This window comes from Ornithorhynchus anatinus, chromosome 1 (assembly GCF_004115215.2).
Source record: "Ornithorhynchus anatinus isolate Pmale09 chromosome 1, mOrnAna1.pri.v4, whole genome shotgun sequence".
NCBI classification, from domain to species: domain Eukaryota; kingdom Metazoa; phylum Chordata; class Mammalia; order Monotremata; family Ornithorhynchidae; genus Ornithorhynchus; species Ornithorhynchus anatinus.
In genome coordinates this window covers 64,128,347-64,142,616 of record NC_041728.1, presented here as the reverse complement: position 1 = coordinate 64,142,616, position 14,270 = coordinate 64,128,347, and the positions used below count along the sequence as shown (strand labels likewise).

The window sequence follows — 14,270 nt, the reverse complement described above, 5'->3', positions numbered from 1 at the left end:
AGCCTCTGAACTGCCCTTGGGAGCAACAACCAAGAATAGGGCCCTAGGAATGGTGAAGAACTCTTTGTTTTTTAATAATGTCGGTATTTGTTAACGCTTACTATGTGCAGAGCCCTGTTCTAAGTGCTGGGGTAGACACAGGGGAATCAGGTTGTCCCACGTGGGGCTCACAGTCTTAATCCCCATTTTGCAGATGAGGTAACTGAGGCACAGAGAAGTTAAGTGACTTGCCCACAGTCACACAGCTGACAAGTGGCAGAGCTGGGATTCGAACCCATGACCTCTGACTCCAAAGCCCGCGCTCTTTCCACTGAGCCACGCTGCTTCTTTTTGCTTTTGTGATATATGTTAAGCACTTACTATGTGCCAGGCACTATAATAAACACTGAGGTTGATATAAGCAAATCACGTTGGACCCAGTCCCTGTCCCATTTGGGGCTCACAGTCCTAATCTCCATGTTACAGATGAGGTGACCGAGGCACAGAGAAGTGAAGCACTTTCTCGTGAGTGTCCCAGCATGGTTCGTTCATCCGTGGGTCTCTTCCCTAACTTTTTGCTCCTTGTCCCTAGATTTCCCCTGACTACCTGTTTAAAAAGCACCCTGGCTGTGACTGGGAACAGTCTGCCAAAGAAATCCTCGACTTCCCGCCCAGACCCCTGCCTTCGTCTCCCAGGGCAGGGGGTAAGATTTAAAACCCCAAAACTCTCTTCCATCTGAACGTGGGTCTGCCCGCTCTTTTTAGCTGTCCCCACCTTTCAGAACCTGACCTCCCTTGACACCCACATACTGGTACCAGGAATTGAAGAGGCCAAACGCTACTGAGGCACTCCTCTCTCCACCCCTTCCCAAACACACCTGCTGACTGGAAAGCCCCATGGCGTAGTGCGAAGCAGCATGGCACAGTGGATCGAGCACGGGCCTGGGAGTCAGAAGGTCATGGGTTCTAATCCCGGCTCCGCCACTTGTCTGCCTTTTGACCTTGGGCAATTCTCTCAACTTCTCTGGGCCTCAGTTATCTCATCTCTAAATTTGAGACTGTGAGCCCCATATGGGACAGGGACTGTGTCCAACCTGATTCGCTTGTATCCACCCCAGGAAATAGTGCGGTGCCTGGCACATAGTAAGCACTTAAGAAATACCATAATTATTATTATCCTCCCCCTCCACAGGCTCGGGTCAGCAGACGTATTTCAAAACCCCTCTTCCATATTCCTCTCAGGGCTCAGAAGAGAAGCTGGTCCGAGGAGAGATGGAGCAGGCTGCCTGCTCTGAAGGAACCTCGCAACGGCACTTGGGGCTGCTGCTTATGGGCAAATCCCAACTGGAGCAAGCCCTTGGCCGACTTTGTGGGACAGCCAAAAATTCCACTTTTTTGCTAGCGGTTTGCGCTCCAACACAGTGGGGCTCACTGCTGCTGACGCCACCCAACCCCTTCTGTACCCAGCAGGCTTGACTCCCTGGGCCAGAGAGTCATATGATCAATCAATCAACGACATTTATTGCGTGCTTACTGTGCGCAGAACACTCTACTAAGGAGTTGAGAGCGTTCAATACGATAGAGTTAGTAGACACGTTCCCTGACCGTGAGCTCTGTAAGTCTAGAGGGAGAAACAGACATTAAAATAAATTAGGGATGTGTACATAAGTGCTGTTGGCCTGAGGGAGGAGAGAGATCAAGTTCTTAAAGGATAGAGATCTACGAGCACAGGGGCCCCAGGCTGGACTAGAGAGGGATGCGGGGAGGGCAGATAGCGGCAGAAGGGACTTTGAGGGGGTGTGAAGGCAGAGATGGGGAGGAGGCTTGGAGAGGGTCTGAGACTCTTCCCCACCCACAAACCTACCCATCCTCCATCTCTGCTGCAACCTGCTCGGGGTAGCCCAATCCAGCCTCGGTCCAGCTCCAAGCTAAGCCCCTGATTCCGGGCTGAGAGGACTTGGAAAGGAAAGGGTAACAGTGCAGGGGAGCCAACATGGGGACAGGGGTGCAGAGAGAAAGGAAAGCCAGAGCACTGTTAAAGGAAAGGAGGGGAAGCCCACTACTAAGAGCTTATGTGCTTACCTAATATCTAATATTATTATTACGTGGTTGGGGGGCGGTGGAGGCCAGGGAGAAGGGTGTGCTTGGCACCTCAATAGTGCTCTGCACATGGCAAACAATACCGCACTCGGCACAAATAGGTCAATCAATCAATCCACCAATTGCATTTATATTTAGTCCTTACCGTGTGCAGAGTATTGTACTGAGCGCTTGGGAGAGTACAACATAACAGAGTTGGTAGATACGTTCTCTGCCCCTAACAAGCTTACTCACTAAATACTACTGATTGATTGACTGACTGGGGAGAAGGCATGCACAAGGTGTGGAAAGACATGTAGAGGATGGGTGAGGGCTAAGTTTAGAGAGCAATATAGGAAATCAATCGCTCAATCAATCATATTTATTGAGCACTTACTATGTGCAGAGCACTGTACTAAGCTCTTGGGAGAACACAATACAACTGAGTTAGAAGACATATTCCCTGCCCACAGTGAGCTTACAGTCTAGGAGTTGAATACACAATTCTGACGTTCCTTGAGAAGCAAAATCAGCTCTCTGGAAAATAACTGGAAAAAACTAGTGGCCCTCTGACAGCTCTTGCTGATCTCAAAGGCTTCAATAAGAGGACCGGAGCTTAGTTAATGGCTTGGCACATAGGAAGTTAGTCATTCATATTTACAGAGCACTTACTGTGAGTAGAGCACTCTAATAAGCACTTGGGAGAGCCCAATATAAGGATGAGAGTTCAATATAACAATATAACAGACACATTCCCTGCTCACAACGAGCTTAAGTGCTTAACTAATATCTATATCATTATTATGTGGTAGGCGGGTGGGGGCTGGAGATGACGGTGTGCTTGGTGTCTCAACAGCCTCATGCAGGGCTGGAACTGAAGGGAATGAGAAATTTCTTTTAGTTGGCAGAGATGCTTCCTGTGCTTCTAATGTTCCTGTCTGTCCATCTCCCCCATGCCAGGTGGTCCCAGCCTTCTCCCCTCACCCTAGACATCAGCCGCGCCAGCCCCCACCCCCACCCCCACGCCCTGGCCCCTGGCCCACGGAAAGGCGGCTGGGAAGTGCACGCTGGAGGAAATAAATGAACATTTCCTTTCCCAGTCTATCGTCCCCGTGGGGACGGGCAGGGGGACACAAAACAATTTTCTAGCTTCCTCATTTTTCATTCCTTGGTGAGGGGAGGTCAGAGGAGGAAAGTGGGGGGAGGGGGCCAGTTGGGCAGTCCCTGGACCACGGCTCCCTGAATAACCAGAGGGGCGACTCAGGCTGAACCCCGACCCCGTCTAAAGCCTCTCCTCTGTGGTGAAACACAAGGTTCTCCCGCACAAACACTGGTTGTTCACACTGGTCCTACTCACCAACATCCCCTCAGTTGGTCTATTCTTCTCCCCTATTTCTCCATCCGACATTTGATTATTCACGTTAATGGGGTGGTGCGGCTAAATTCAGATAAGTAAAACCCCAGGTTAATGCAAAACCCTCCGTTCAGCCTCTGGCTTCAATTTCTGTACGTATCTATAATTGATTTATTTTTATCAGTGTCTGTCTCCCCATCTTTAGAGTGTAAGCTCGTTGCGGGCAGGGAATGTGTCTGTTTCTTCTTGTACTCTCAAGCAATTAGTACAGTGCTCTGCACATAGTAAGCACTCAGAAAATATGACTGAATAAATACACCTTTTTCCCCACCTAGCCACCCTCCAACCCAAAGGACTAATGCCCTTCAGAAACCCTCAAGGGGACAGTTTGTGATTTCCATAGCTTCAGATCACCAAAGTGACTCCTACTAAGGGCCCCAGAAGAAGGTGGGAGTCCAGAGGTGGTCGGGGAGAGCCGGTGGAAAACAGATCCAGGGGAGGGGCACAGGGGGGTCTGAGGAGAGAGCTGGAGGTTTGACCCCACTGAGCCATGCGTCCTGGCCAGGAGAGTGCAAAATAATCAATCAGAGTGGTCTCCTCGCTACCACCCAGCCACACCTCCTCCCCCTCCCCACCCCACGGACCCCCAGCCTCGCCAATGCCGATCTTTCCAGAGACCCATCTGGGCTGTCGTCCAGGGTCAGCAATGTTTGTGAGCGGAAATCCTGAGGAGGTCAGGGCTGCAGAGGGGAATGAAAAGATAACTACATCCTGGCAGAGAGACACAGAGAAAGGAACTAGCCAAGAGAGGCAGACCCAAAAGTCCGAGGGCTGGACCTAGCCGGCTCCAGGACAGAAAAGCAGCGAAAGGGGCAGCCTCGCCTCGGGGGTCTTATTTGATCTTTCTTCCTTTGGGGAATCAATCAATCAATCATCACATTGAAATCAAGCAATGACTAAGAGACACCAGGCTGTGGTAATAAAGGGGACATCAGCCCCTGAGGGATGTATCTGCCGTCCTCGCATCCCATCGTTGGAAGTCCCCAGATCCACCCAGCCTAGGACTCCATCTCTGACAGGGGCACCAGAACACTTGGAGGAAGCATGGGCTAGTTGTTCTCCTGAATACCCGCCCTCATGTTTAGGGCCTGGACCATCCGATGACCTTAATTCTCCCTTCTCATTCATTCAGTAGTATTTATGGAGCGCTTACTATGTGCAGAGCACTGTACTAAGCTCTCCATCCCTGACTCTCCCTCCAGTGACCCAGCATGGACCATCCAACACCCCCAGCTCTCCCCCTCCAACCAAGACTCTCCGTCCAGTAGTCCAACATGGACCCCAATACCCCCAACTCTCTCCACTCCAACCCTGACTCTCCTTCAGGAACTCCAACAAAGACCATCTAACATCCCCAACTCTCCCCATTCTCTCTCCAGTGACCCAGCATGGACCATTCAACACCCTTAATGTTCCCCTCTCCATCCCTGACTCTCCCTCCAGTGACCTGGGATGGACCACCCAGCACCCCAGACTCTGTGCGAAAGATTCCTTGAGCTCCTGCCCCAGCAGGGAGGAAGAACAATTTCCTTGGGTTGGTTGAATCTCAGTTCTCTTTCCCCCACCACTGGGCTGCATCAGAGAACAGCATTTCCCTAGCACCAGTGCAATGCAGGTCTCTGTGGGTGAGCAACACCAATTGTTTGTCCCCTGTCCAGTGTTGCCAGGGATGGGGAAAGGAGGATCAGCAAGGGTCCAGGATCTGGGAGTGACGCCACTGGGAGGGTACCTGAAGGTGCACACCGAGCAGCCCGCCCCACCCCCCTGCCCTCCTTTCCTCTTTTCCCACTCCCTTCTATGTCACCCTAACTTGCTCCCTCTATTCATCCCCCCTTCCCAGCCCCACATCACTTATCTGTAATTTTATTTATATTAAGTTCTGTCTTCCCCTCTAGATGGCAAGCTCACTGTGGGCAGGAAATGTATCTGTTATAGTCTACTCTCCCGAGTGTTTATTTCGGTGCTGTGCATACTGTAAATGCTCAGGAAATATGATTGACTGACGGGCTGACCGACTGGCTTGCTAGGTGTGGCGGCGATAGGAGAGAATACCGGGGCTATTCATGGGATGCTTGGCCACTGGGGCCGAGGCTTCGAACAGAGCAGGAGGAGGATAGGCAGAGGGTCTGAATTTCTGTCAGCTCCAGAAGGGAAAACGTGGTCACAGGTCAAGCCCCCAAATCCCACTGTTTTCACCTCCTTCCAGAGCCCCAAGATCCCAGCCGTGGGGTCACCTGGACAAAGACGGGCAGAATCTCACACCGGGGATATGGCGAGACCCACGAAAACCCACATGGTCTGGCAGCAAGAAGCTCCCGTCCAGTCCTCCACCCTCACTGCCAAATTCCCCCTTTCCGTTTCCCCTGGACAACTCCCCATTTCCCAGCGTGATCTCTTAACGTCCCAACTCGGCCACAAAGCGAACGAGCTCAGAGCCAACCTGCTGCCTGGATGGAACTGCAAGTGAGTAACCTAGGACCGCAGCCCGATTATTTCCCGTGAGGGGGGGGCCCTTCCACACCGCCCACGCTTCCCCCGTCCTCCCCCAGCACACGGCCAACAAGCCGCACGGCCACACAAACGCAGGGCCCCACCTCCCCCTGGAAGTGGCCCAAGCACTTTTTTTTTCCATTTTTTATAGTATTTGTTAAGTGCTTATATGTCAAACACTGTTTTAAACACTGGGGTGGATGAGACGCACAGATAGAGCTCAGATAGAGCTTCGTAATCAGAGTAGATGGAGCACAGGCCTGGGAGTCAGAAAGAGCGGACTCTAATCCCGGCCCTGCCACTTGTCTGCTGTGTCACTCTGGACAAGTCACTTCACTTCTCTAGGCCTCAGTCACCTCACCTGTAAAATGAGGATTAAGACCGTGAGTCCTATGTGGGACAGGGACTGTGTCCAACCCGATTATCTTGTACCTATCCCAGCGCTTAGAACGGTGCCTGACATAATAATAAGAACAGTGCTGGTATTTGTTAAGCGCTTACTAGGTGCAGAGCACTGTTCTAAGCGCTGGGGTAGATACAGGGTAATCAGGTTGTCCCACATGAGGCTCACAGTCTTAATCCCCATTTTTTCAGATGAGGTAACTGAGGCTCAGCCATAGAGTAAGCACTTATCAAGTACCACAATTATTATTATTTTACAAGTCAAATCGGTTGGACACAATCCCTGTCCCGCATAGGACTCACAGTCTGAATAGGAGAGAGAACAAGAGAACGAAGGCACTGAGAAGTGAAGTGACTTGGCCAAGGTCACAAAGCAGGCAAGTGACAGAGCGACTAGGTCCTCTGACTCCCGAGCCCACGCTCTATCCACTAGGCCATGCTCCTTCTCGGCTTGTTGTGGGCTGGCAATGTGTCTGTTTGTTGCTGTAATATACCCTCCCAAGCGCTTAGTACAGTGCTCTGCACACACGATTGAATGAATGAACGAATTGGGACCACATCCTTCTTAAACCGGCCTTGGTTTGGGAGGAAGCAATTCTCCATCCTCGAGAGCAGCCGCCAAACAATTCCATTTTAAAATGCAGCTGCAACACGGGAGGGAGACAGTGTGGCCTTTCTGGGTCATTTCCAGCCATCACTAAAACGTGAACCGAGACCCTGCTGGCCGGCAGCCTCTGGGCAATGAAAAGTTCTTCCCGGGGAGGAAGGGTTTCCAAGGCTCCAGTTGCTAGGGACCTGCAAGCTCTACAATATGATGTGATGAAATCTGCCTTTGTAGATTTTCTCTGAGGCACAGTTCCACCTTCTCTAAAGTGGGGATTAAGACTGTGAGCCCCATGTGGGACAGGGACTATGTCCAACCCAATTACCTTGTATCCCCAGCAAGGTAAATAATAATTTATTATATTAGACCGTAAGCTCGTTATGAGCAGGGAACAAGTCTGCTGAATCGGTTGCATTGTAATAATAATAATAATGGATTTGTTAAGCTCTTACTTTGTGCCAGGCACTGAACTAAGCATTAGGGTGGATACAAGTAAATTGGGTTGGACACAGTCCCTATCCTACGTGGGGCTCACAGCCTCAATCCCCATCTTACAGATGAGGTTACTGAGGCCCAGGGAAGTGAAGTGAGTTGCCTAAAGTCACACGGCAGACAAGCGGCAGAGCCGGCATTAGAACCCACGACCTTCTGATTTCCAGGCCCGTGCTCTAACCGCTCTGTCAGGCAGTTTCTCCAAGTGCCCTGCACACAGCAAGCTCTCAAAAAATGCCACTGACTGATGGACTGATTATGAGCCATCAATACCCTGACTGCCACAAGCAGGCCACAGACACAGTGTAGATCTTAGCGTGGCCTAAAGAAGCAGTGTGTCCTAGTGGACAGAGCACGGGCCCGGGAATCAGACGGATCTGGATTCTAATCCCAACTCCGCCGCTTGTCCGCTGTGTGACCTTGGGCAAGTCACTTCACTCCTCTGGGCCTCAGTTACCTCATCTATAAAATGGGGATGAAGACTGTGAGCCCCCGTGGGACAGGGAAAGTGTCCAACCCTATTAGCTTGTATCTTCCCCAGTACTTAGTACAGTGGCTGGTACATAGTAAGCACCTTAAATGCCACAGGGGACAAATAAAGTATGGAAGTAAAAGTTTCAACGTAGATGTACTCATATATGGGAAGCAGCGTGGCTCAGTGGAAAGAGCCTGGGCTTCGGAGTCAGAGGTCATGGGTTCGACTCCCGGCTCTGCCGCTTCTCAGCTGTGTGACTGTGGGCATGTCACTTCACTTCTCTGTGCCTCAGTTACCTCATCTGTCAAATGGGGATTAACTGTGAGCCTCACGTGGGACAACCCGATTACCCTGTATCTACCCCAGCGCTTAGAACAGTGCTCTGCACATAGTAAGCCCTTAACAAATACCAACATTATTATATACACACAAACACTCAGCCACACAGTGGGAGCACACGGGAACTCAGGTATTGCCCCATATGCACATCTTCACACACCTCTAAATACATGTCCATGCACAATAATAATAATTACTACGGTACCTCTTAAGCACTTCCTATGTGTTAAGCACTGTAGTAAGTAGTGGGATAGATTTGTTGCTGAACTGTACATTCCAAGTGCTTAGAACAGTGCTCTGCACCTAGCAAGCGCTCAATAAATACTACTGAATGAATGAATCTGATAATCAGGTTGGACACAGTCCTTGTCTCACATGGGGCTCATGCTCTAAGGCTCACAATAATAACAATGGTATTTGTTAAGTGCTTACTATGTGCCGACCACTTGGATCTGGGCCCTGGGGATATTCGATATACGCTCCAGCCCCACAGCTCCTAGGCACATATTTTTATATATATATTAGAAATTATTTATTCATATCCACCTCCCCCTTTAGACAGTAAGCTTAATTTGGGAAGGGAATGTGTCTAATAATTCTGTTATATTGTACTCTACCAAGTGCTCAGGACAGTGCTCTGCACATAGTAAGCACTCTATAAATAGCACTCATTTATGATTCTATTTACCTATTTTGATGGTATTGATGGCTGACTAGTTTTGTTTTGCTGTCTCCCCCTTTTAGACTGTGAGCCCCTTGTTGGGCAGGGATTGTCTCTATATGTTGCAAAATTGTACATTCCAAGCGCTTAGTACCATGCTCTGCACACAGTAAAAGCTCAATAAATACAATTGAATGACTGAGGTGGAAGTAGGATTTCACCCCCATTTTACATATGAGGAAACTGAGGCACACAGTAATTGAGTGACTCTCCCCAAGTCACACAGCAGACAAATGGCGGAGCAGGGGAGAGAACCCAGGTCCTCTGACTCCCAGATCCATACTCGTTCCTCGAGAACACGCTGCTTTCCTACATATAATCATGCATCACACAGGCCCGTACGCACAGACGTGAGGGCCTGAGTGCTCACGATGACAATCTTACACCCTCAAGTATGTGAACGATCATACCCACTCTCACAACCACAAAGGCGCACGCACGCGCACACACGCGCACACACACACAAGTGCTTGCACCCACCCACTTAGGTACACATTCACCCCTCCAGGCACTCATCTGTAACACACACACAACACACACACACACCTAAAAGCCTTTCCCCGAGGCTGGTTTGCCGGTTCAAATTCTCCCTAAGTGCTTCACTTCAATTGTTTCCTATAGGAGGATTTTGTCATTATAGCTGGAAAAATTGACAGGATCTTTGGAACAGACAAGCACTTAAAGTTGTTCCGGCAAGCGCTGCCATATTATAAAGAGAGCCCTGCATAGACCCCCAGAAAAAATATTTTGCATAAAAAAGGCTTCCAATCACACAGCGGAGTACTCGGGGAAAAGAAAAAAAAAGAAAAAAGAAATTAGAATGCTATTCAGCAACCCCGGTGAAAGGGATGTCTTCTTTAATACCACAATATGATAAATTATCTTAAGTAGCACATTAATGTCAGAAATTGAGCATAATCTAACTTCTTTTCAGTGACAATATTAAATGGCTTTCAGACATCATTCCTACTATTCTGACATTAAATTTAATAACACCCAAGGAGACCAGGGGAAAAAAAGATTCCGTTAAAAGAATCACACTCCACTGGCTCATTGCCTTTTAAGAGACATTCACCTAAATGGTTTGAACTCTGGTGTTTTCAACACACAGAAGGAGAAGGTCTATAATTTGTCACGTGATGATCATGGAGAACAGGGGAAATTTCTTTCAATGTACAGTCTGGCGATGCAGGCTGTTGTGTGTCTGAGTGAGGAAGGTGATTGAAAATCATATTAAGATACCGGACAAAATGAAAGTCTCCTCTCATAACTTTTCCTAGAAGAATTTTCCCTATCAATATGTCCATTTTTCCTTTCCAGCGTATCTCCCCAGGATAACCTTTCCAGATTCCCCCTACGCCCCTGATTCCATTGACTCCCAGTAGGTGGGCCTGGGAATCAGAGGGTCTGGGTTGTGATTCTGGCTCCATCACCTGTCAGCTGTGTGGCCTTGGGCAAGTCACTTAACTTGTCCGTGCCTCAGTTCCCTTATCTGCAAAATAGATATTCAATATCCGTTCTCCCTCCTACTTAGACTGTGAGCCTCTCGTGGGACCTGATTATCTTAGTACAGAGCGTAGAACAGTGCTTGGCACAAAATAAGCATTCAACAATGATTTAATAAGCATCTGGTAAATATTATAATTAACAATAGTATTGATAATTAACAATTAGTTATGATGATTCAATAACAATAATTGTTATTGTTATTAATGCTATTATTTTTATTCTTATTAAGCCCTCAGCAGTCATATTGTTTTTCTTATTGTTATTAAGCCCTCAGCAGTCATCCCAGGACTGCATAACCAAGATAATGGTGGTATCAAGGGTCTCCTTATACATTCCAGTTTTGGTCGCATTGCGTCCCTCTTTACACTCGTAAGGATCCTCCACCGTCCTGAGTGGTGCCGTCATAAATAACGTTGCCTCGGCAGCATCAAAACGATCTTCTGATCTCCTGGAGGTGGGGATGTGACCTTCAGTGCTGTGAACACTCTAGCTCTGAGTCCATCTTAAATCATCATTCTTGGGGGCAACACGGAGACAGAGCTGTAAATTCAAGTCTCGAAGCGTGCGTAGTCACTCGGCGGCCAGGAGAGCGCCCAGCTCGGCAATGTAAATTCTCAATGATAAATTGCCATCCTCTTTCCAGGGAGTTGACAGCCACGAAATAAATCCACATCTAGTCAACCTCAATGCTCTTCTCCCCAAAGACCATGAAGGACACCTGCTTCTCCGACCGTCAAGCCTCCTGACTCTTCCGGTTCGACCTGGGAACACGGGTCAATCTCCCACACCTGCCTGTCTTTGCTGCCCGTGGGGGTGAGTGCGGTAAGTTAACGCCCCAAAGCTGTCCAGGATTGGCTGAGCTACATCCCCACACGCATCACGTACCCTGACGATGCTAACCGCCGACCATTCTCGATTCCCCCAGCTCATGGAATCCATAATCCAAATCCACCAATAATCCCTAGATCTCATGGATGTCCATAATTTCCACCTCCTCCCTGACCTAACCTCTTACCCTCTCTGCTAACAAAGAGCAAACATAAATATTCAAACCCCCCTACCACCTTCAACCCTTGCTCACCCTCCAATGGCAGTGCCAAAATGAAGTGAGACGCACAGCAGGAAAGAGGAGGAGGATAAGAAACAGGTCTGGGTAATCCACAGTGTAAATAATCAGACCCTGAATAACCACAAGTTGGCTGCAGATGGTTTTTAAAGCCTCTTGACTGACATGTTTTTAACTCTTGGCTGAAGACTCTCACGGAATTACACCGCATGAGCTTCCCAAGGGTCATGTTCCCCGGGAAAGTATCTCTGCCTTATGGAATTTAATGCTTTGTTTTCACCGTCTGTTTTTTTTTCTTTTAATGTAGATTGCGCCTGTCCTGATGGAAAAAGTGTAGCGGAAAAATGTATCCAGAGGGGCAAAAGGTGACTGAACAAGGGCCCCTCACTCCCTTCAGGCCTTGAGAAATGATCAGAGAATGGTCAGTGACTGGGGGACACCCTTTCTTTTTAATGGTATTTGTTAATAATAATAATAACGTTGGTATTTGTTAAGCGCTTACTATGTGCCGAGCACTGTTCTAAGCGCTGGGGTAGACACAGGGGAATCAAGATGTCCCACGTGGGGCTCACAGTCTTAATCCCCATTTTACAGATGAGGTAACTGAGGCACAGAGAAGTTAAGTGACTTGCCCACAGTCACACAGCTGACAAGTGGCAGAGCTGGGATTCAAACTCATGACCTCTGACTCCAAAGCCCATGTTCTTTCCACTGAGCCACGCTGCTTCAGTGTTTACTATGTGCCAGTCAGTGTTCTAAGCAATGGGGTAGAGACAAGCTAGTCAGAATGAACACAGTCCATGTCCTACATGGGGGTCACAGTCTTAATCACCATTTTACAGTTGAGGTAACTGAGGTAGAGAGAAAATAAGTGACTTGACCAAGGTCAACTAGCAGACAAGTTAGCAGAGCAGGGATTAGAACCCAGGTCCTTCTGACTCCCAGGCTCTACCCACTAGGCCACACGCCTTCTCAATCCTCGGAAGCTGGGTGACCTTTTCACTGTTCTATTCCCCCTAGATTGGAAGCTCCTTTTGGGCAGGGAACATGTCTACCAACTCCATTATATTGTACTCTCTCAAGCTCTTAGTACAGTTCTCCTCACCCATTGAACACTCAATAAATACCAAGAACCAATCAATAAGACCACTGATTGATTGATATCTAGCTATCAATCTCATGGGTCAGCTCCACAGCCCATCTAGCCCAGGACTTTGTCTCCCACAGGGGTACCAAGATGCTTGGAGAGGACCCATGTGCTGGTGGCCTTCCTGAACACCCACCCTCTCATGCTCAGGGGCGGGCTACCCAATCAATTGATCAATAGTATTGACTGAGTACCGACTAAGTGCAGAACACTCTACAAGCCCTATCCAACCCCCCCCCCCCCAATGCTCCTCTCTCCACCCGAGACTTTGCCTCCAGCAACTCAGCACGGATCGGTTGTCCGTGGATCTACTTATCTGACTTGCTCCCCTCATTCATTCCCCCCTCAGCTCCACGGCACTTACGTCTATATCTGCAATTTATTTATATTAATGTCTGTCTCCCCTTCTAGACTGTACGCTCATTGTGGACAGGGAATGGGTCTGTTCATTGTTATATTGCACTCTTCCAAACACTCAGTACAGTGCCCTACGTAGAGTAAGCACTGAATAAATACAACTGACTGACTGACTGGCTATCCAAGCCCCTCCGTTTCCGACTGCACAACTTCCTTTGGAGAGAGATTCTACGTGCCCACTCCCCCTCTGGGGGAAGATGTGCTTCTCTGTGGCTCTGAGATCTCCCTGTGCTCTCCAAACTCACACATCCAACTCATTTAGAGTCCAGTCCCGGAGAAAGCTCGGAGCCAACCAGATCACACCGAGGGAGCTGCGTGAGTTGGGAATCCCAACGAGATTTTTCTGGTCATCTCTGCCTGGCAGCAGGCCATGAAACACGGAGCCTTTGACGTGCCCTCCAAAGGCCAAATGGTTTCCACGTTCCTCCTTGGCGGTGTCTTTCAGATCTGAGGAAGGAGAAGGCCGGGTTCTGCAGAGAACTCGGGCTGGGAACCACATTCTCAGGGATGAGAAATGCCTGGAAAAACTACGAATGTGGACGCGGGGCCCCAGCACTGGCACCCAGCCTACCGCAGGATGGGCACACGTCTGACTCAGGTCCTTCAGAGAGGCCGGCCGGGGAGCCGGCCACAGGCGCAGATGTTGCTGGAGGGATTCCAAATCCCGAGCCAGGCCTCCGAGCGCTGGCCAGGGCCCAGCCTGGTCTGCACACGGGCCGTCAGTGGGTCAGTCAATTGTATCTACTGAAAACTTACTTGTGCAGAGCAGTGTACTAAGCACGTAGGAGAGTACGATATAACAGAGTTGATAGACACGTTCCCTGCCCACAAGGTGTCGAGCCAGAGGACGCGCTGGGAAGAGGGGGTCGAGGGACGAGGGGAGATGGGGCTGTGCGTCTGTGACACGGCAGCCCGCCGGACTTCCCGGTCCATCCGTCCGTCTGCCAGCCAGCCGTGACAGGCAAACGAGTCCCTTTCTGTTCTTCTGGCAGATTCCAGCATGGAATGACGTGCTCATCCTGACCACAAATCCAGAGCAGGTGGAGGGAGAGACCTCTCGGATTACTCAAACACATGAGCACCATCCGCACGCTGGTTCTCTTCTGGAGAACACCAAAGGGCGCTTCTGACAAAGA

At 49.4% G+C, this 14,270-nt stretch overlaps 1 protein-coding gene across 1 annotated transcript in view; it reads right to left on the bottom strand.

Moving 5' to 3' along the window:
• The window catches only part of KIF26A (kinesin family member 26A), a 105,830-nt gene that overhangs the window by 21,451 nt on the left and 70,109 nt on the right, over positions 1-14,270 (bottom strand). The window lies entirely within an intron of this gene.